Below are 23,658 nucleotides of genomic sequence, written 5' to 3' on the forward strand. Positions count from 1 at the left end.
CTGGTCCTTCATTGAGTGTGATAAACATGTCCCTAGGAAACCCATTGACAAATATGGGTTCTAAGGGTGGAGGGCCTGTCATACGTGTACCTTTTGTTGGCCATAGACCCTGGAGAAAGTTTCTGCAAACAGTTGTGGGTTGTTATTCCAGCCAAGTGAATCACCTGCATGCTGAACACAAATTGGAAAAATGTCTGTAGAACCTTTGATGTGTGACTTACCTTGCACCTTCGGGGTCCCTGGCCCCAGGGAGAAGAGTCTGCCATGTTACGGTGCTCTGACCCGAGTGAAGTCGTGGAGAGTCAGCTGTGGTGGTACCAGGCAGGTAACTGGTTCCCAAAGAGTGGGACCCTGTATTCTGTTTTTTCTCAGAAGGAGCTGTCCCCATTTATATAATGTGCAATATGTTATATTAATTATATTACCATCTCCCTGCAAGCTGTCCTGGGCTGTGACACAGCAAATCCCCAGGGGGCTCTTATTAATCTAGGAGACCATCTTGTTGCCAAGCAGGCAAGCAGGACCAATTTAGGGGGAATGGCTTAAAGGTAAGACAGTGGCTTTGGGGTCACACTGTCTGGGCACAAATAATGGCTACACTATTTTCTGGCTAAGTGATCTTCACCTTGGAGTTACTTAACTTTTCTGTGCCTCCATTTCCCTGTGGAAGTAATAAAAGGAGCAGATCCTAGGATGGGTGTGAGGATTGATGGAGTAGTGTAAGGGAAGTACTTACAACAGGTCCTGCCCGCTATAAATGTGTGTCATCCTACCAGAGGAAACTGGGTTTGGGGCTTAGCAGCAAGCTGCCCCATTTTCTCGTCCATCACCCAATTGTCTGTGGTCCCAGGCTGTCCCATCCTTCCAGGGAAGCGTGTGCCAGTTCCCTGAGGAAGTTCTCATCTTTGGCCCTGAGTTCAGTTCAATCTCTTTGCCTACTGTATCTTAACCTGTACTGCCCTGCTTCTCCAAGATACCACTCCAGCCTCCCTAGGCTGTTAGCATTGGGAGCTGTATGGTTCCTGTAAGTCTGTCTGGAAGGCTGGCTCCCAGGAGTTGCTTTCTGCCCACATGTCTGCCCTTGGTGGCCATACACACAACACATTCATATCTCAACCCAGCTTCTCTCCAAACCTCAGCTGGGCCTTCTGGACAGCCTGTTTGTTTACATGCCATCTTAAACTTGGTGTTTTAAAACCAACTTGTGCTCTGTCTTCCCCAGTCTCCCCTACCTCACAGAAAGCTGTGTCTCCAGCCTCAGGGTGATGCAGTTCGGAGTGGTCCCTGGTCTTTTTTGTTTGGCTCATGTTCCCACCAGGGGAGCCCATGGGTCTGCCTGTAGCTGTGGATGATGGTCTGTGATTGACAGCATGTTTTTCTGATGATTTAAGATGCTGCAAAAATGATGAGCATCCAGAAGAAGCATACTTTGATTTTTGATTTTAAACTTGTTCCAGGACGAGCCATAATATGGCACCAAGAGCTCTCTCACCATGCTGGTCAGCAGCTTGAAAGCTCCCTGAAAGCCACGTGACCATGAGGAAGGGGCCAGTGTTCCCCAGTAGACTGTGTTGCTAAGTTAGTTCTGAAGGTCAGGTGTATAACTTGCATTTTGAGCTTAAAATATTTCCTATGTACAGTGGCTTTATTGCAAGCCACAACTCCACCCTTTTCCCCCTTCTCTGATATCCTCCCACCCACGGAGCCTTCATCCCTCACCCAGGTTAGTACAATGGCTTCTGATCAGGTTGCCTGCTCCCATCTGTTCTTGCCTGTGATTGATGTCATAGTTTAGCTGGAACTGTACAGTGCTTCCCTTCTCAATTAGAGAAGAGCTAGATTCTGTCATTAGCCCTCAAGGCACTCTGTGATCAGACCCTGCGACCCCTGTGTCATCTCTGACGCCCCCCCACACTTTCTCAGTGTCACCCCATCTCCCTGCTGCTCCTGGGACACTCCAGGGCTCTTGTACATAATGTGCCCTTTCTCTGGATACTCCTCCTTACTCGTTAGGTGTCTCAGTTCTCTCTCAGCTGTTTGGTGGTTCCCTGGCCCCCAAAAAACTACAGCTAGCTCAATACCTGAAAGTCCTTCTTATCTGTGCTATCTCTTTGGAGCTTACCCCTAACTCTCATGCTACTGTTCTGGTGGTGGGGCTGAGGAGTCTTCCCCCAAGAGCCCTGGAAGGGTGCAAGGAAGAAGCATTCAACACATAGTTGTTGAATGGCTGAGTGGATCTAAATATCGAATGGATTGACGTAGTGCCTGTGAGTACTGCACAAGACAGGCCCAAGGACCGATTGTTTTGATGGTCAGTCAGTATCTGAACTGTTCCGTGTGTTGCCAGCCTGAGCTCCCTCCAATGGGTCTGAAAATATCCCTGCTGAGTAGTAACTACAGATCAAGTGTGCTTTAACGGGAAGGCTCTGGGAACATACACACACACACACACACACACACACACACACACACACACACACACACACACGTGCACACATATGCTGTTGACCATACGGAATTGGGAGCCCAGGGGTGGTCCTGAACAGATAGGAAGCTATTTTCTAAAGTCAGAAAGGAGCCTGAGCATTTTGAGTTAGGTTATCTCAGAAACCAAAGACACCAGGGAAGCTGAGCCACCACCCTGCTGAGGACGCCGGCTTTGCTTCCACCTCTACTAGCTCATCTGAGGGGTGGTACAGGAGAGGAAATGGCCAGAATTGGAGGAACATCCCTCCAGAACATCCCTGCTGCCAGCCAGTGTGTGTCCACCACTGCTCTGCAAAGCTGCTTTTCTCAGATCAAGTCTACAGACTGACATGTGAGTTTCACCATCTGTCTCCGGTAATTCTGAGTCCTATCAATCAGTCCCTCCCAGTGTTGCTGAGTAATAACTCCTTCAAAAGTGCTTGAATGCCTATTCATGCCTGTGTTTGTTTGGCAATGGATAGCTGACTACATCGAGGCATGTGGGGGAGAGCCTGTGGGAGGGAGATGGGGAGCAAGGGCTGTTCTTGCTCTCCAGAAGCCTGTGGGTCTGGGGCACTGCCCAGACCATCAAACAAACTCAGAGCAGGGAGGTGTCCAGAGGGGCCTGTGAATCTGAACAAGGTGCATTCCGAGGCACCCACTCCCTCACCATAGGCCACTCCTTATCTATCTCTCGGTGACCGTCCCTCCCAACACCCAACTTCTTCCTCCAACATACAGTTTTGTCTTCTACTATCACCTGTATTTTCCCTCCACCATGACTTCCGTGCAGACCATCATAAGCTCATCTCATCTAAGGGCACGACTCAGTGGGTAAGAATGCTTGCCATGCAAACATACAGACCTGAGTTCAGATCCCCAGCACCTACTTTAAAAAAAGAGAAAGAAAGAAAAGAAAGCCCAGACTTAGTCATGTGTGCCTGTAACTCCAGAGCAGGGGAAGGCAGCTCAGGCAAAGAGGTGAATGGCCGTGAGAGGAAGCTCGCTGGGGCTCGCTGGGGCTCGCTGGGGCTTGCTGGGGCTCGCTGGGGCTCAGTGGCCAACCAACCAACCAAACAGACAAATCGTGATCTCCAGGTTCAGCAAGAGACTCTGTTCCAAGAGATAAGGTGGAGTGATAAAGCAGGACACCCGAATCTTCCCTGGCCTTCTCAGATCACACACGGGCACACGTGACACTCAACCCCCACATGCACACAGCATACACCAACACAGATGCAAATTAAATGAAATAAAGAAATCCAGCCTTGGAAGACAAAGAACAGAACCAGAGTGAGAGATGAGAATCATGTCAAACATCTCCCAGTGAAGGGGAAAGGCCACAGTTGATAATGAAATGATGCTTGCTGCCATGACAACCACAATCGTTCAGCTGTAGTGCCACGGGTTGGGAGCCAATGATATCAATGGGATGCTTATTTCTCCAGCATGACTAGCATCCCTGAAAAGGAAGAAGCCACAGAACAGAGGTTTTGGGGGTTCCACTTATTACTAGCCAGAGAAGCCAAACACCAGGCAGGGGTTGGCCTTTCTTCCCCTGGTCGGCTATTAACGGTGATGACCCTTCAGCTCCGTCCTGTGTCAAACTCCTTATCTCTAGGAGCAAGTTTGGATATGACCATTGAGACTGACCAAGACCCAGGTAAGAAGGCTCAGTGGCAGGCTGGGGAGCTTGACCTCTGCCTCTAAGGAAGGACAGAGCCAAGGCCAGCACCAGGTGGTGCCTGTGCCTGGGAGGGCTCCTTGTACATACATTAGCCAAGTCGTGTGTGAGAATGAGAAGAGAACTGGTGCTGAACCTCCAGTCACAAAACAGTGGTCAAGCAGGGCAGGTAGGGGAGCCTTCTGGTGAGGTCAGTCTTCCAACATGGAAAAATATCATTATCAGGCTGGCAAAGTGTGTGCTGGACAAGCCTGATGACGTGAGCTAAATCCTTGGAACCCATATAAAGGTGGAAGGAGAGAACCAAATCGACAAAGTTGTCCTCTGATCTCCATGTGTGCACTGTGGCACATATATGAGTGCACACACACACACACACACACACACACACACACACACACACGACAAACATTTTAAAAATAAGTAAAATAGAACCCAAGATGTTATCTTCTACAAAGTTCATACTTGAGAATCATGCAACTGAGTTCCAGAAAATTTGTAAATGTTAGCCTGTGGACACAGGCATGAGTGTTCTGTTTGAAATCCCACATGCAGCTCACGGCCTGGGCCACTTCTGAGGAAGACTGGCCATCATCTCCAGAGGAACTGCCACTTCCTCCACAGTGTCATGGGTGGGAGCTAGCTGCACAGCACAAAGACACTGCTTGTTGCCTTCAAATCAGGACGGCCAATGCCCTGCAGAAGGTTCCATCTGTTTCTTTCTGTGTGTTAGGGTGACAAAGAATGACGAAGAGGAGCGAGTGAGCACCACCCTCCACACTGTGTCCCTTCTCTAATTGTGCGGCATCTGAGGCTCTCTGCACATCATTAACAACATTACCAATCATGAGACTCATTAGAGGATGAAAAGGATGCCGGAAGACACGCTGTCACAAGGAAATGCCTGTAAGAGAACCCATCTTCCGAGGCCGGGGAGATGACTCACCAGGAAAGAGTACCAACTGCTCTTGTGGAAGATGAGTGTGGTTGCCAGCACCCACTGGGTGGCTCACAACTCCAGGGGACCCAAGGCCTGCATCATATACACACATACACACAAATAGAAATCAAAATAAATCTTAAAAAGAGACTCCGCCATGTCTCTAGTTCACACTCTGGCACACAGAGTCTGGTCCACAATAGGTGAGCATTGGTGAGTCCTGGCCTGTGACAGCTCAATAAAGCCTGATGCCAGATTTGCGTGGAATCCAAGAAAAGCGACTTACCCTCCAGGACTGTTCCTCCCCGCTCACTGGCATTGTTCAGAAGGAAAGGGTGAAACAAAGGCAGAATGTACTCACAGACAAGAGAGCTTCAAAGCCCACACATCAAGGATTGCAGATCAAAACTTCAAGACAGTTCTGACCTAACATTTTATATTTTCAAAAAAAATCACAAGAAAAAGATGAACTATCCAAAAAGAATAAATTCACTTTTATTTCCATTTAAATGCCTCAAAGCAAAAAGTCTAAGGGTTTGGATTGTCCTGCTGCCATTAGGCAGGCTGGGCCTCCCGTTCTCCCTTCCGATTCTTCCATATTCCACAATGATGGGGTTGGTACTACACTTATCAAGTGTCAGTTGCCATGGAGTATTTATTGCATCAAAATAAAAGCTGAACATTTATATCCAAGTAGCTCACAGATTTATCCATACCACCACTACATGGATCTAAAAACAAACAAAAACTGGCTTTAAAACAAATGCTATTGGGGAAGTTTGGCAGGTTCCTTGAAATTGCATGTATGTACCTACCAGATGGCCAGCCATTCCATCCCAAGGTATTTATCCAAGAAAACAGAAAACATATGCCCATATGAAAACTTTTCCATGAATGTATATGACCACTTATTTGTAATTGCCCTAAACTGGAAACCATCCTTTTGGCAATCCTCCTGCCTCAGCCTCCTGAATGCTGAGATTATAGGTGTGTGTTATCAAACCTGGCTCATTTTAACACTGTCACTGCCAACACACACACACACACACACACACACACACACACACACACACACACACACACACACACTGTGCCTGTCTCTTGTTTGTTTTTCTTTATCAGGGGCTGGTTAACCTCTACTTTGTGATCCTCCAGTCTCAGCCTTTTCTTTTAAGCAAGACTTTTATTTATGTGTGTGCATATGTCTGTGTGAGTGGTTGCCACTATGTGTTTATGGGTTCCCTGATGAAGCCTGAAGAGGCAGTTGCAAGACACCCAATGTGGGTGCTGGGAACAAAACTCAGGTCCTCTGGAAGAGCAGAAAGTGCTCATAAGGGCTGAATCATTCTTCTAGCCCCATCTGACTTTTTTTTAAACATGGGTCTGGGGGTCAGAATCAGGACCTCATGTTCACAAGGCAAGCACTTACTGACTGAAGGAAGAGCCATGTCTTGGTAAAGAAGTAGACATGTAGATCTATGGTGCATTTAGAACCCCAAACAGACATGACTAACTAGAAACCTCCCCACACCAAAGCGCCAAGAGTATAAGACAAAGAAATGATCCTGAAAACTGCAAGAGAGAAATGCCTGTTGGTCACTGTGGCTCACACCTACAACCGCAACACTTAGAGGCTGAAGCAGGATGGTCATCATGAGTTTTCAGGAAGAAATCTGGTTTCCAATAACAAAACTCTCCAGAGGGGTTGGGCATGGTACCAACTCTTCTGTGAATATGAACCCATCAGAATACCAGCATGGTTCTCAACAGAAGCTCCAAAGGTCAGGAGATGGGGAAGATGATGTATTTCAAACCCTGAAAGGAAATATCTGCCAACCTTGATTACTATATATAGCAAAGTTGTTCTTCCAAGTTGAAGGAGAAATGAAGACATTCCAGGAAACTCTGCAGAAAGACACTTAAAGGAATCTTACACACAGAAGTGAAGGTAAACACAAGAACACAGAAAGAATCTGCTGGAAGAGTGGATAAACAAAAGAATTGATCCCTTACAAAACATCAAAATGACAATAATTAGCACCTGCTTTTCAATTATAACTAAATATTGATAGTTTTAATCATCCAATTAAAAGACAGAGATCAGTTGACTGTATTTTTTTAAAGATGGTGCTGGAGATAGTTCAGTGATTAAGATCACTGGCTGCTCTGAATTTAATTCCTGAATTTAATTCCCAGCACCCACATGGTGGCTTATAACCATCTATAACTTCAGTCCCAAGGGATCCAATGTTCTCTTCTGGCCTGTGTGAGCACAGACATGCATGTAGTGGACAGAGATACACACAGGCGAAACATCCATATACATAGAATAAATAATTTTTAAAAAACAGTTACAAGAAACACATCTTAGCAGCAAAAACACACAGAGACTGAGTGAAAAGTGGAAAATAATGGTCTGAGAAGATGGACTCCAGAGACAAGCAGGCTGTATTAGTTCTTTCTGCTGCTGTGATGAAACACAATCAGATACAGTGTATAGAAGGAAGAATATATTTGGTCACACAGTTCCAGAGAGATAAGAGTCCATTGTGGTAGGGAAGCATGGCAGGAAATGACAGACATGCTGGCAGGAACAGGAAGCAGACAGCTCACATCTTCAAATGCAAGCAGGAATCAAAACAAACTGGATATGTGAGACTATAAACACTCAAAGCCCCCCATCCACCCATGATAGACTTCCTCCAGCAAGACCTATACACCTCCTAAGTCTCCCCAAACAGTGCCACCAACTGTGGACCAAGTGTTAAATACTGGAGTCTATGGGGACATTCTCACCCAAACCATCACAGCACTTATGCCATCTGGCAAAGCCAACTTCAAGATAAAATTAGAAGAGATGGTGGAGTCAGGTAACATTGGTGAAGGAAGCAGTATATTAAGATGATATAACAATTGTAAACATATATGCACCAAATGTTAATGCACTCAGTTCCATAAATCAAATGCCACAGGAATGGAAAAGTCCTAAACAATAATGAGGTGACTTTAATACACCATTTTCATTATTAAATGAGCCATCTAGCCCAAAATATCTAAGATTCAACCTCAGTAAAATCACACTATAGATTAAATTGTACAGAGCATTAAATATGTACAGAGCACCCCATCCAACAACTACAGAATATATTTTTAGCAGCTTATAGGATTTTTCCAAAATAGATCATAATTTAGGTGATAAGGTAAGTTTTACAAAGTAAGAAAAAAGTTGAAATAACTTTTTGTGTCATATCATAGCATAATGGAATGAAACCACAAGTCAGCAACAAGGGAAGTTATGCAAGAGTGTAGAGATTGAACAATACACTTTTGGTTAAGTGTGAAGTATTAAGGGGAATTAAAAGAATTCTGGAATCAAGTGAAAAGGCACAACATAGCAGAATCCATGGGATACTGCAAAGGCATTCTATGAGAAAAACTTAGTTACAAGAGGCTACATTAAAAAATCAGAGAAGTCTCAGATAAAGAACATAATGATGCAGCTCAAGGTCTTGGACAGGGGAAGAACAAGAAAAACACTAAGCCAGTATCAGAAATAAAAAGACCAGAGCTGAATTAGTTAGATGGAGTCTAAACAAATAACACAAAGGATCCATGAAACAAAGAGCTGGCTCTTTGAAAAGATTAGCAAGTCTATGGCCATACCACCCTGAACACAGCTGATCTCATCTACAATGATTAACAAGATGGACAAACTGTTAGTCAAACTAACCAAACAGAAGACTCAAAACCATAGACTTATAGACAAAAAGGAAGATATCACAACAGGTACCACTGAAATCCAGAGAATCACTAGGAATTATTTTTTAAACTTATACATCACTAAATTGACAAACATAGAAGAAATGAAAATAGTTCTAGACATGTATGAACCAAGGAAATATGAAAAAGCCAGTGCAGATCAATAATAAGTAGTAAAATTAATTAGTAATAAAAAAGGTCCTGTGATGATTAATGTTGTCAACTTTTTGGGATCTAGATTCACCTTGGAGACAAGCCTCCAGACACTACTGTGAAGTACTATCCAAGTCTGGTTAGCCTCAGGCACGCTGCGTGGGGTTATCTTGATAAGTTAATTGAAGTGGGAAGCCTGCCCGCTGTGGGTGGCACCATTCCCTGGGGTGAGATCCTGGACTGTACAAAAAGGAGAAGCATTCAATCACCACTCCATCAGATGTGCTGTAACCAGCTACCTCAAGCTCTGGTTGCTGACTTTCTCTTTCATGACCACTGTACATGTGAACCCAAAATAAGCTCGTACTCTCTTAAGTTGCTTTTACCATGAAATTTTATCAGAAAAAGAAACTAAGACAGCTCCCGACAAAGAAAAGTCCAAGACCAGAGAGACTAACTACTGAATCTTACCAGACCCTTAAGACGAACTAATATCAACACCCCTCAAAGTACTCCATAGACTTGAAAGTGAGGGTAGACATTTCTTGGCAGGCATAGATATAGCCAAAGTGTGTGATACAGGGTTCCATGTTTAGAAGAGTATTGCTTTACTAATGGGGATAAATTAGTCTAAATTAAAGATGATCTGGGCATGCCCTAACAAAGTTGGAAAAGCAAGTGTTGGAAATACCACAGTCAGAGTAATTGTGTACAGAGACAAAGCCTAACACTGTAGGTGAAGTTTTCCTGTGTCCTGGCCTGCCGGCAGTCGGGACAAATCTCTCCCACAGAGACTTATATTATTAATCAAACTGTATGGCCGTGGCAGGCTTCTTGCTATCTGTTCTTATATCTTAAATTAACCCATTTCTATAAATCTATACCTTGCCACGTGGCTCGTGGCTTACCGGTATCTTACATCATGCTTCTCCTCGTGGTGGCTGGCAGCGTCTCCTGACTCAGCCTTCTTTTCCCCAGCATTCTCCTCTCTCTTGTCCTGCCTACACTATACTTCCTGCCTGGCTACTGGCCAACCAGCGTTTTATTTATCAATCAGTCACAGCAACATATATTCACAGCATACAGGACATCCCACAGCATAACACTCTTAACACTCTTGTGGATGGTATGTGTGTGTGTGTGTGTGTGTGTGTGTGTGTGTGTGTGTGTGTGTGAGAGAGAGAGAGAGAGAGAGAGAGAGAGAGAGAGAGAGAGAGAGAGAGAGAGAGCGAGAGCGAGAGAGAGAGAGAGAGAGAGAGAGAGAGAGAGAGAGAGAGAGAGAGTATATGTGTATGTGTAGTGAATGTTCTGTGTGTGTGTGGGATAGTGTGTGTGTAGTGTATGTGTAGTAAGTGAGTGTGCTTTGTGTGTGAGAGAGAATGTGTGTAGTATATGTGTACATGTAGTATGTGGGTGTGCTGTGTGTGTATGTAGTATAGTATATGTATATGTGTAGTGTGTATGTGTGTGCACATGTGTACGTGGAAGCCAGAGGTTGATGTCAGATGTGTTCCTCTATCACTCTCCGCTTTTTTTAAACAGCCTCTCACTGTCTTAGTTAGGTTTCCATTGCCTCCCCATGGCCAAAAGCAGCTTGGGGAGGAAAGGGTTTATTTTAGCCTACAACTCTCAGGTCACACTCCATCACTGAGGGAAATCAGGGCAAAACTCAAGGCAGGAGGTTAACCTGGAGGCTGGAACTGAAGCAGGGGCCATAGAGGAGAATGATGACCGGCTTGCTTCCCAAAGCTTACTCAGCCTGCTTTTTAATACCACCCAGGACCACCTGCCTAGGTGTGGCACCACCCTCATGGGCTCGGCCCTTCCCTATCAATTGTTAATCAAGAAAACGCCTGACAGACCTGCCTGCTGCTCACTGAACTTGAAGCCCTCCCATTGGACTGGACTGGCTGGCCAGTGAGCTCCTGGGTCCACCTGTCTCTGAGCCCTCACAAACATGTACCCTTGTGTCAGGTTTTTGTGTGGGTACTGGGGATCTGAATTCAGGTCCTCATGTTTGTGCATCAGACACTTTACACACTGAGTCATCTCACCACCTTGAAGTTCAACACTCTTTAAAGAAATAGAACCAACTCCAAAGCCAACTCTGTAAACTTTCTACTCTCTGACATCCAATGGGAAAGCATCAGACATGAAACAAAGCAGGAACAGGTGACTCACAACCAGAAAAAAAGAGAGAGAGAGAAAAGGAAAGGAAAGGAAAAAAACCAAGGAATGGCCAAGGCCATGAAACTATCAGGGAAGGACATTGAAATAGCTATTCAGAATCTCATAAATACATTCAAGGATGTTCCAAGAAACACGGAGTCAATTATGAGCGAAATGGAAGATATAAAAGAAACTCAGAACCGATGGAGGTAGAAAATACAATATTTGGAAAAAACAAGTCTGAATAGAAATCATTATTTCATGAATACTAGAACATAATTCTAGGCTGTCGGGTGATAAATGAGCCATCATTTCTTTGGGGAACAAACCCAGTATTATGTACTCTTGTGCTCAGCCTCCTCTTCAAAGTGCTTGTCAGGGCTACAGTGTCTCCATCATGGGGAGGGGCCTACACAACTCACACCTGTCTTCTCCTCTAGTGTGAAGACCACGTGAGTAGAGCATGTTTTCATTGATCTCTGTGCTGGGCCCAGCACAGTGTCAGGTATGAAGTCAGTACTCTGTAAGTGTGGCTAGAAACATGTATGTATGTTTGGTATGGTATGTATGTACAGATGATGGATGGATACACAGATGGATAGATAGATGAATAGATAGATGGATGAATAGATAGACAGATAAATGGTACAGATTTGTCCACAGGTGGATGAATGGATGGTTGGATGGATGGATAGATGTTGGGTAAATGGATAGATGGGTTCCTGTAATTACTTCATTAAGTGATTCCCCTCCCCACAACTCCTCTCCTTCTTCATCAGCAGTTTATGGCAGTTCATGCCAGTTTACGGACCTTGATCCTCTTGGGACCTCATAAGATGTGCTAACTGCAGGCCCCATTGAATCCTGGGTTATGAAGAGTGAAGGGCTTGGAGCAAGCTGAATAAGCTCTCTGACTTTTCTGTTCCTCAACTACTACTGGAATAGATCTTGTCTATAACCCTCCCAGCTGGTTGAGGCCCAGTCTCCAAAGCCCCTCCTCCTCTGAGGATCCTTACCTCCTGGTGGCTGTGTACTGTATGCAGGTTCTGTCTACACTGAGTGGGGCTCTATGGGTAACTGATAGAGTAGGGTGGACAGCTAGGCCAAGTCATAAAGGATACTGGTGTTCCTGCACTTGGTCCCTTGCTCTCTCCTTCTTGCTGCAAGGGGACACCCTCGATGACATCATGAGAACATTCTAACTTCCCAAGGAGAAGCCCTCACAGGCAGATAGTAAGATCTCTGCTAAGACTCCTGTAAAAGCTTCTTGAAACTGGATTGTTCAGTTCCAGTCAAGAATTCAGTGAATTGTAGTGCCAGTCATTATCTGACCTTAACTTCATGAGAAACCCAGGCAGTGGCTACCCAGCCAAACTTCTCCTGAGTGCCTGACCTGCAGACTCCATGACAGAACAGAATGGATTGCTGTTTTTAGTCACTCTACTTGGTGATCATCTGTTATGGGGCCACAGTTAACATTCTGGAGCAAAAGACTCCCTCCCTTCCTCCTTAGTTGTTTCTGCTGTGATGAACACGGAAGACGGACATGGTGGCACACTCTGAGGCAGGAGAACATTGTGAGTTCAAGGTCAGCCTGAGCTACTAGAAAAACCTTATCTTAAAAAAACAGTAAGAGGCTGGGTGGCAGCTGAGTTGATAAGGCTCACTTTGTACGCCCAAGGGCCTGAGTTTGATGCCTTGTCTAGAACCCACGTGAGAAAGCCAACACCAGGCAGAAGCATTTGAAACCCCAGCAGTGAGGGGGTAAGACAGGTGAATCTCTCTGGGCTCACTGGCCAGTTAGCCTGTGCTGTGTGATAAGCTCCAGGCAGTGAGAGACCTTGTCTCAAAAAAATAAAGGTGATTGGTAATGAAGGGATGACGCTGGAGGTTGACCTCTGACCTACACACGCACACACGCACTTGTATGAGTACATATGTGCTTGCAGGTTGTCTTAGCTTGCTTTCTAGTGCCTTGGTAATAAATACCACAACCAAAAACAACTTGGGGAGGAAAGGCTTTATTTGGCTACCATGTCCCAGGTCCGTCATTGAGTGAAGTCAGAGCAGGAACTCAGGCGGGGAGCTGGAGACTGGAGGTGAAGCAGAAACCTCAGAAGAATGCTGATTCCTGGCTTGCTCAGTTTTCTTTCCTTTACAACCTAGGACCACCAGCCCAGGGGTGGTGCCGCCCACAGTGGGCTGGGCCCTCTTACATCAATCTTTAATAAAGAAAATGTCGTACAGATTTGTCCACAGGCCAATCTGAAAACGCATTTTCTTGATTGGATTTTCTTCTTCCCAAATTAGTTTGTGTCAAGTTGACAAAGAGCAACCAGCACACAGCTACACACACACAGCTGCACACACACACAGCTGCACACACACAGCTGCACACACACACCTGCACACACACAGCTGCACACATACCTCCACACACACCTGCACACACACACAGCTGCACACACAGCTGCACACACACACCTGCACACACACAGCTGCACACATACCTCCACACACACCTGCACACACACACAGCTGCACACACAGCTGCACACACACACAGCTGCACACACACACCTGCACACACACACCTGCACACACAGACAGCTGCACACACACACCTGCACACACACCTGCACACACACACCTGCACACACACAGCTGCACACACACACCTGCACACACACACACACACACCTGCACACACAGCTGCACATACACCTGCACACACACACCTGCACACACAGCTGCACACACACACAGCTGCACACGCACAGCTGTACACACGCACAGCTGCACACGCACAGCTGCACACACACAGCTGCACACACATGCACACCTATACACACAACTGCACACACACAGCTGCACACACACACCTGCACACACACAGCTGCACACATACCTCCACACAGACCTGCACACACACACAGCTGCACACACAGCTGCACACACACACAGCTGCACACACACACCTGCACACACAGACAGCTGCACACACACACCTGCACACACACACAGCTGCACACACACCTGCACACACACACCTGCACACACACACCTTCACACACACCTGCACACACAGCTGCACACACACACAACTGCACACGCACAGCTGCACACACACACAACTGCACACACACAGCTGCACACACACACACGCACACACACACACACACACACACACACACACACACATGAGGCGGGGGTGCCTGGACCTAGGCCAACTGAAGTCTCTCTTCTCCCCTCGGGTCCAGGGGACCCATCAATGCTCCTCTCCATGTCCCCACTTTTTTTCTTTCTTTTCTCTCCAGCTGCTTTCAGTCCAGTTTCATGCACCCCACACCCACTCAGCCACTGCTTTCCCGGGTACTCTTGGGACTCAGCTCTTGCTCTTATGAGTGAATTCTCCCAGCTTCATAGTTGGTTTGAATACACAGCTAGTGTCTGTGAGTGCAGATCAGACGTTATTGTCTGCCTTGGTCTGTGTCTTCCAGAAAGCAAGATGGGGCAAAGAGGATGAACAGAAGTTACTCCAGACAACACACTGACTTCCCAGGAGGTGCGGCACTGGGAACAGGGATGGGAGACCAAGCTGTCTGTTCACTTAGCATGGGAACCTTCCAGAAATCTTGCAGGAAGGGCCGATACCCAGACCATACAGTCTCAAGAAAGGAAGGTAGGAAATCTGTTTCCACAGTCTTGTATCATTTGGGTCAAAACCACCACTCCAGGGAGGGTGGTAGTGAACTCTCTTGGATTCTACAGGTTCCACTGGCTTCCCAACAAGCCAGATTCCACTCCTGGGCAGTGTCTTCATCCAAGCCAAAGTGGAGGACATCCAGGGTGGGTGGGGCATCAGCCGTAAGGGAAAGCAGAGCTGCTGTGGAAACTAAGAAGATGGATGAAGCGTCTCTAGAGACGCTCAGAACCTCAGCAGCTCTAGGAAGTTCTGGATCTCTGTTGTCTTTGTTGTGCCGGTTTCTGAAATGTGTGGTGTGGTTGGTAGATAAAGTAAAACTGTATATTTTGTGTGTGCTGACCCTCGCTGGCTCTGAGACAGATGGATATAAGCAAATCCTGGCAAATCCATGAGAATGGGAGCTGGCTGGAAGTGGGGTCTTATGTTTCAGTATAGGGGCCCCTGAGTCATTCACTCACCCACCAGTTCAGAAATGGCAGTTTAATAAAGTTGGTTCTACTCTGGGCTGGAGTGTGTGTGCATGAGAGAGAGAGAGAGAGAGAGAGAGAGAGAGAGAGAGAGAGAGAGAGAGAGAGAGAGAGAGAGAGAGAATGTACATGGAGGCCAGAGATAAATCTCAGTCACTGTCCACTTCATTTTTTGGAGACAGGGTCTCTGCTAGACTAACTAACTGTCCAATGAGCCCCAGGCATTGACTTGTCTCTGCCTTCCCAGTTCTGGGATTTATAAGTAAGCCATTATGCCTGGCAGTTGTTTATTTATTTTTAAGTTTTCTGAGACAGGGTTTCTCTGAGTAGCTTTGGAGCCTGTCCTGGATCTCGCTCTGTAGACCAGGCTGGCCTCGAACTCACAAAGATCTGCCTGCTTCTGCCTCCTGAGTGCTGAGATTAAAGGCATACGCCACCACCCGCCCGGCCTTACTTATTTTTAACATAGGTTCTTACGATGGAGCTCAAGTTCTCATGCTGCGTGGACGTCTCCACAGCACCTCTGGACTGATTCTGACACAACTAAAAGGCCCCCAACATCCTTGTTATTTGCTAAGACGGGATATTTCCTCTCAAGAGTTCTTCAAGCTTCAACTAAGAAGCAGCCCTGAGGAACTGACTGGGAGGGCTTACAGATCCCCAGAACTCCAGCATACCCAGAGGTCCAGTCTGGTGTTCACCCTCGAGGGGCGGTGGTGGTGAGTGGCTAGATAGGAACCATGGCTACTCAGCTTTGTGGGGAGCCAGGAGGCTGCCTGCTGCCCTTAAACAGGCAAGCGAGGAAGCGGGCCATTGTGGGTTTTGGTGTCTGGAGTCCATCTCTGAAGCCGCCTCCCTCACTCTTCCGGCTTGTTATCAGCTCCGTGCTGTCTCTTTGCATTAAAGTGACAAGAAACAGCACAAAGCTGACGACAGGAAGCTGGAGCTGTAATTTGCACTGACAGTCACTGGCGTTATCCGCTTATTGCCTGGTAAGCCAAATAGGAGATTTGTCAGATTTTGATCCCGGGAAGAAAATGACAACCGGGCTCTGCTCCTGCCACTCAATGCAAGGCACCGGCAGGTCCTCCTCGGAGCTCTGGCCGTCAATGCCGCTGCATGACGCTCTCCAGAGCCATTTTCCTCCAGCCTGGACTCCCCTTTAACCTACAGTCCTGCAACAGCAGCTTTGCAGAGGGTGCTCATGCCATTTTCTCAGCTTTGTTCACAGCTTACTGAGGGGCCCAGGCGACTCTTTGGGGGAATCAAGCCCCGGCCCCAGGAGGTCAGATAGTAGCTGAGATACACTGTCTTCTGCTTTTCCAACCCTTCTCTTTAAATACTCCCAGCTACTCAGTCTCCACAGCCCAGTGCAAAGTGACACGGAGTCTTTGTTCAGAAAAAAAGCAAGAGGTTCAGTATAAGGTACTAACATGGAAAGCTTTGCCGTTCTGCGCTTTTCCCTTGACTTGATGTGGTTTAAAAAATATTTATTATTTTAAATTATATGTGTGTGTGTGCATGCGTGTGTGTGTGTGTGTGTGTGTGTGTGTGTGTGTGTGTGTGTGTGTGTGTGCAGGTGCCCACAGAAGTCAGAGGAGTGGGATTCCCTGGAGCTGGAATTACAGGTAGTTGTAAGCCACCAGATGTGGATGCTGGGAATTGACCTCCAGTCCTGTGGAAGAGCAGTATATGCTCTTAACCTCTGAGCCATCTCTCCAGCCCCACTTGCCATGTTTTTAATTTGCTACATAGTGTTGAATTAACAAACACACCATTTACATTTTGTCATTGGCCTTTATAGTTCTCAATATTACTTTCTAATACACCTATAACAGTCTTTAAGCTAGGTGTGGATCTCCAGAATGACCCAATCTGTATTTTAGCACTTACCCATGAGTGTAAAGTTCATTCCTGTGAGAACAATAGAGCTATTCAATATTTATTTTATTTTAATGTATGTGTGTGTGTGTGTGTGTGTGTGTGTGTGTGTGTGTGTTTGCGCGCGTGCATCTGAGTGCAGTGTCTGTAGAGGCCAGAAGAGGGCATCAGATCTCCTGAAGCTGGAGTTACAGGAAGTTGTGAGCTGCTGGATCTGGCTGCTGGGAATTGACTCTGATCCTCTGCAATAGTAGCAAGTGCTCTTAACTACAGAGGTACACACACCCCTAACACCCATAGCCATTCTTACCCAACTCCCTTACCTGTGAATGATTCATCAGCTGCTGCCTTCATTTTACTGCTGGGTAGGTAAGGAAGAAAGGAAAAGAAACCATGGTGGTACCATGTCATCATGACAGGAAGTCACATGAGAGATATGTGGGGCTCCTCAGCTACACTTAGAACATGTTCATCTCCTCTCTCCACTCTAGACAAATCATGGCTGAATGGGAGCATGGCCCCTCTAGGTGACCAGCAGCTGTCAGTTATATGGGTGGCACACTCCTGGTATTGCTTTGGTAATACTTCCCCTGGAGTTCGTGCTCATGGGCCACAGAGCAATGACCACACTTGCTGCTTACATCTCTCTGCTCTTGTGCATATGCCATGGACTTCACTGATAAAACACAAGATGGAAGATTAAATTATTAAGATTCCACAGTGGTGACAGCAGAGCATTATAAGAACAAGACACTCACAGGTCTCACACATGTCCATGAAGCTGGAGCCACCTACAGCTGATACACTGAGTATTTACAGTGCCCAGGAAGTAGGTAAAGCTACCTGCATTAGTCACTGAATCCCGGCAGCCCAGCACGTCAATCAAGCTTTCACCCACACTCAGACATGACACTTGAGGCTCTAGCAGGACAGACATTCCACTCAGGGTCACAGAGCATGTCATTGGCCCCACCCAAGTGAAGACACAAGCAGCCTGGCCAGAGTCCATGCTCTAACCTCTAACCACCTCCAGCTGCTCAGGGCAGGTCAAGGGAACTCTGGGGAAGATGCACACTTCCTTTCTCCTGATGTCACGATCAGGTTGATGTGTTAGCCTCTAGGTATCTCTCCCTTCCAGTGAATGACTTCACTTCTTTTACATCGTGACCTTAGCTGGAGAGTTAGCTCAATGGGCAAAAGAGCTGTTTGCATAAGCCTGGAATCGGGTTTGATCCGGAGGCCACATTTGCAATCCCAGCATTCCTGTGGTGAGGTAGGTGAATGAGCCTGGAGTACACAGTGAAGCAACAGAAATAGTAAGAGAGACCCTTACTCAGTGGGGTGGAAGTATGTGCTCCCTAACCCTGCCATGGGCTCCCCGACCCTGCCACACACACACACAAGAAATCATTCAATCAATAAATCAAACAAACAAACACTACTTTCACTCCAGCTCAGGGAATTAGAGACTTTTTAAGGGAAAACAGCAAAAGGCAGCTCTTGTACTGAGAAGTCTTGAAGCTGACTGGGCCCAAATAAGAACCCCCAGGAACCCTTCACTAGCTGCTGTCCTTGTACTGGACAGGGTGGGGGATGGGCGTGGGGGGTCCTACCTACCTGAGAGTGGCTGGATTTTTCTTGCCCCTTAGTAAACAGAATACACACATACATGCACACATACATGCACACATACACACATAGATACACACATGCATGCACACACAGAGACATATACAACACACACATATACATATGCACATACACATGCATATATACACATACGTGCACACACACAAACACACCAAACATATGAATGTGGACACATACATACACACACATATGTAGACACACACATACATACCCAAATGCACTCGCATGTATACACACACACACACACACACACACACACACACACACACACACACACATACCGCAGCTCAGTCTCCAGGCCTCACATCAGGAACTGATTGGCCCTTAGCCAGCCCCAAGTCTCTATGTGACTCAGAGCATTCCTTGCCCTCTGGCCTGAGAGGCATCACTCACCAGGTTCATCCGGTCAAAGGAGAATCCCTCTCATTTCCAGGCACCACCCAGCCTCTGCCCACGTCAGCAGTGAGGAAGGACAGCTGGACAGAGGGAAGTGACAACTTCATGTTGCTGCTTGTGTACGCAGAGGAGGAAGTGTTTGAGCGGGTGGAGGAAGGCCAGAGCTCAGAGAGGACTGTGGAGGGCTCCCCTGCCCAGTGGCTTCCCACAGCCTCGTGAGGTTAATTCCCAGTCGCCCATCTCCTCCTGTTGTTCCTCCTTATGCACAACAAAGCCGATATTCTCCTTGCTCCCTGTTAACCGTTCAAAGATGGGGTGCCAGGTGAGGGCCGTGTCTGCCACCTGCTCATGGGTCATGAGACACCCCAGTCACCAGCCCTATGAGGACTGACTTATTCAGTTTGGGATGGGGTATTAATTTTTCTCACAAACATTTCTGTTTACAGAAAAATTTGAATACCCATCACTTAGAGTTGAAAAGTATTAGACAGCTAAAGATGGACTACTCCAGGTGGCCCCTGGTCTGGAAGGGAGGGGGGGAGGGGAGGAGGGAGGGAGGAAAAAGGAAGGCCATTGCTGAAGGCATTGGGCTCATTGTTCTAATCGCAGCAAGTGATTCACATCCTTCTGGATCACAGGTTTCCTCTTCCTCAGTGTCCTGTGCCCACACTGCCTGTGGGGAGGTACTTTTTAGCCCACTAGCCACGGGGGCAGCTCCTGTGCCTCTCCAGCTTCCCCTTTGGGTTATGTGGCTGTTTTTCTCTGGACATATTGTTTGGAAAGCAACAGGCACATACAGATGCACTGTGATGATCTCGCACTGTGCTGTTAACGGAGTACAAAAGATGAGGGATCCCGTGGGTAGACTGACTTCACACTGCACATGACACACGGTGGCTCCTGACAGCCCAGAGCCAGCAGCAGCCAAGAGCCAAGCAAGGATTTGTGTCATCACAAGAAAGAACTCTCCCCAAGTGGCTATTTCTCCTCTTCTCAGAGTTCTCTTTTTTGTGATTGGTCTTCCTTTTCCTCCTCAGAAGTATCTGCTGGTCCCAGGGCTCAGGAACAATAAAACCGTCGTTCCCTCTCAACATTGGAATCTTTTGTTACAAAGTGGCTTTGTGTCTCAGATCAAGTCCAACAGACCAGATCGGCCAAAGAGCAGAGGAAAAGCGAGCACTTCCCAGCTGCCACACTGGTCGCTTTGAGAGAAGAGGGCTGGCAGGTCTAAGAGTACATAGAGCCAAGGGCTGCCGGTGTGGCTCAGTTGGAAGAGTGCTTGCCTGGCAGCCAGGAGACCCTGGATTTGATCTCCAGCACTGTGCAAGCCAGGTATGGTGGTGTTTTATGCCTAAAACTGCAGTACCCCAGAGGATTCAGCAGGAGGACTGGAAGTTCAAGGTCACCCTCAGTTACTTAAGGAATTTGAAGCAGGCCTGAGCTACAAGAGACCCTGTCTCAAAACAACAAAAAGAATATCTCTTGCTTGTCCGTGTGTGTGTGTGTGTTCATGTGTGTTCATGTGCATCTGTGTTCGTATGTATGTGTGTCAGGAGATAGCCTTGCTAAGGAGCCCAGGCTGGCCTTGGACTCTCTGGATCCTCCCGCCTCAGCCTCCTGAGTGCTGCGTGGGATTACCAACATGTACCACTAAGCTGCTTGATTGTCTTTTCACAGACACATGAAAGGGATTCTGTCAGCTTGTGCTGGACCATGATGGAAGTGCAGTTTTTAAAAATTGAACATTTTTTTTTCTTTTCTGTTAGTATAATTTTTAAGTCTTCAGCAAAAATTCTGATGCTGTGATGGGGTTACTTATGTTGGAGACGTATGTTTCCTGAGGCTCACAGCAGGGCTGAGGCGTTGTGTGCCCAGCAATTGGAAGCTGACCTCTGGCTGGCTGCTGGTCCCCACTCTGAGCTAATCTTCACCAGCCACCCATGAGGCAGGCCGTGTCACTTTGCTGTATGGCCATCGGAGACCATTCTTTTCAAGTTGTTGTGGGTTGCCATGGAAACAGGAACATCTTAAGAATAATTTGCTCGGAAATGAAAATGGCTTCTTTCTAAAGGAAAATCAACTTGGAAGCTGTTTGAGTCATTCCCAGTTGCCCCGCCCCTGCGTCCAGCGCCCCCACGCCCAGCGCCCCGCCCCCTGCGCCACCCTCTTTCCCAAGCTTGCCTAGAGGCCTTAATTTTGATGATCTATGAGGTGTCAGCCAGAAGGTCTTGTGCTCTGCCACAAAGTACTATAAAAAGGCAGATGTATGACTGTGCCATCCACAAATACCCTAGAAAGTTGTGTTAAGCGAGTGTTAATAATAAATGTTTTTTTCTCCAAAGTAGGTTGGGGCAGCCTCACCCTCGCCCCTGAAAATATCACAAACCAATAAAATGTCAGGGGTTGAGGACACCTGACTTGCCATTTGAGTCCAATCAGAAAAGTTACCAAATGCTATTCCACCGTGTCTGCCTGAGGAGGAACAGGCATGCTCCCTCTCCCAGTGCTTGGGTCTTGTCTATAATGAGAGCTCTTGGGGCCAGGATGAACGCAGCTCACCTATGCAAAAGTCTTAGGAAACATGGCCGTCACTAGTTCAGCGTCCATACCTTCTTGTTACCAGTTCCCAGCTCTGAAGGAGAGGAGGCCAACAGACATTTGCATTTCGGCCTTCCTGATCTCCCCAAGTGCCCTGACTTGATCTGGTCTCCCAGAGGGTGAGGACTTTTTCTGAAGATGGCTCACAGGTAGATGCCTCTAAGAAGGACCACTCACCTGTGTGCAGAAGACCTTGAAGTCTCCATGGCAGCAAGTCCTGGCTGTGCTATCTTTGCTGAATTACAAGTTGAAATGAAAGCATGTCTGTGTATAGGTGTGTGAGGGTGTGTGCAGGTGTGTGCAGGTGTGTGCAGGTGTGTGCAGGGGCATGCACACAAGGAGGCCAGGGGACAAACTTGAGTGTCATGACTTAAGAACTTATTTTTAAGAGTGGGTTTCTCTCCAGCCTGAGCTTGTTATGTAGGCTAGGGGGCTGGCCACTAACTCCATCTCCTGGGGGCTGGGGTTACGAGCCAGTGTCACTGTGCCTGGCTTTTTATGTGGGTTCCTGGGATCCAACTGCAGTCCTCACGTTTGTACAAGAATTCTATCAACTGAGCCTGAGTCACCTCCCTAGCCCTGGTTGTTTTTTATCAGAAGGTCCTTCCTGCTCAGGAAGGAAAGGGTTGACGTAACTGAGAAACGAGCTGTGGTGATGATCTTCCAGCGCTCCCAGTCTCTCCCCAAAGCATGCCCTGAAAGAAGATTCCAGAGAAAATGATTCTCTGGGAGGTATTCTCTGGAAACACTAAAATAGAGTTGGGGAAATGAGATTGGGAAGGGTTCTGGTGCGCTGAGATGAAACATTCTGGCCAAGAGCAATTTAAGGGAGGAAAAGGTGTGTTTGGTCACGTTCTGTCACTGAGAGAATCAGGGCAAGAACTCAGACAGGAACTTGAAGCAGACACTATGACGGATGCAGCTTGCTGGCTCATGCTCAGCTAGCTTTCTTAGACAGTTCAGGACCACCTGCCCAGGGGATGGTTCTGCCCACAGTGGACTGGGCCCTCCTGCGTTAATTGGCAAGACAATGCCCCACAAGTATGCCCATAGGCCGATCTTCAATTGAGGCAATTCTTCAGTTAAGGTTCCTTTTTCCTAGATGACTCTAGACTAGTGGTTCTGAACCTTCCTAATGCTGTGACCCTTTAATACAGTTCTTCATGTTGTGGGAACCCCCACCATAAAATTATTTTTGTTGCTACTTCATAACTATAATTGGGCTACTGTTATGATTCTTAGTGCAAATATCCACGTTTTCCTATGGTCTTAGGCGACCTCTGTGAAAGGGTCATCACACACACACACACACACACACACACACACACCCTGAGGGATCGAGACCCACAGTTTAAGAACCACTGCTCTAGGGTTTTGATGTCAAGCCAAGTCCCCTTGAGAATGTTGGAACAATCCTCCAGTGAGCTCGGGGCATGGCATAACCAGGTGGTCCGTAAGGCATGGGGTTGCTGGGTCCTTTGTATCCCGCTGTGAGGGAACCCTGCAGTGTCCACAGGCAGTGGCTCCTGCAGCTTATTGTCACCCCATGACAAGTGCAGGCACCATCAGCCCAAAGGGCTTGTGTGTTCAAGGATGGGAAAAGGCCTGAGGATTTGTGGACATGAGACCCTCCATGTCTGCCACTCATCCACGTTTACCCACTGCTCATCTCTCACTAAACAAATATTTTTGGAGTACTTACTGTGTCCTAGACATGGTGCTCAATGTTGGGATTTGCAGGCTGCAGAAGGCAACCCTGACATCACCCTTGAGAAGCTACCAGGGTGGG

This window comes from Peromyscus californicus, unplaced genomic scaffold (genome assembly GCF_007827085.1).
Source record: "Peromyscus californicus insignis strain IS unplaced genomic scaffold, ASM782708v3 Scaffold_11__1_contigs__length_118956290, whole genome shotgun sequence".
NCBI classification, from domain to species: Eukaryota; Metazoa; Chordata; class Mammalia; order Rodentia; family Cricetidae; genus Peromyscus; species Peromyscus californicus.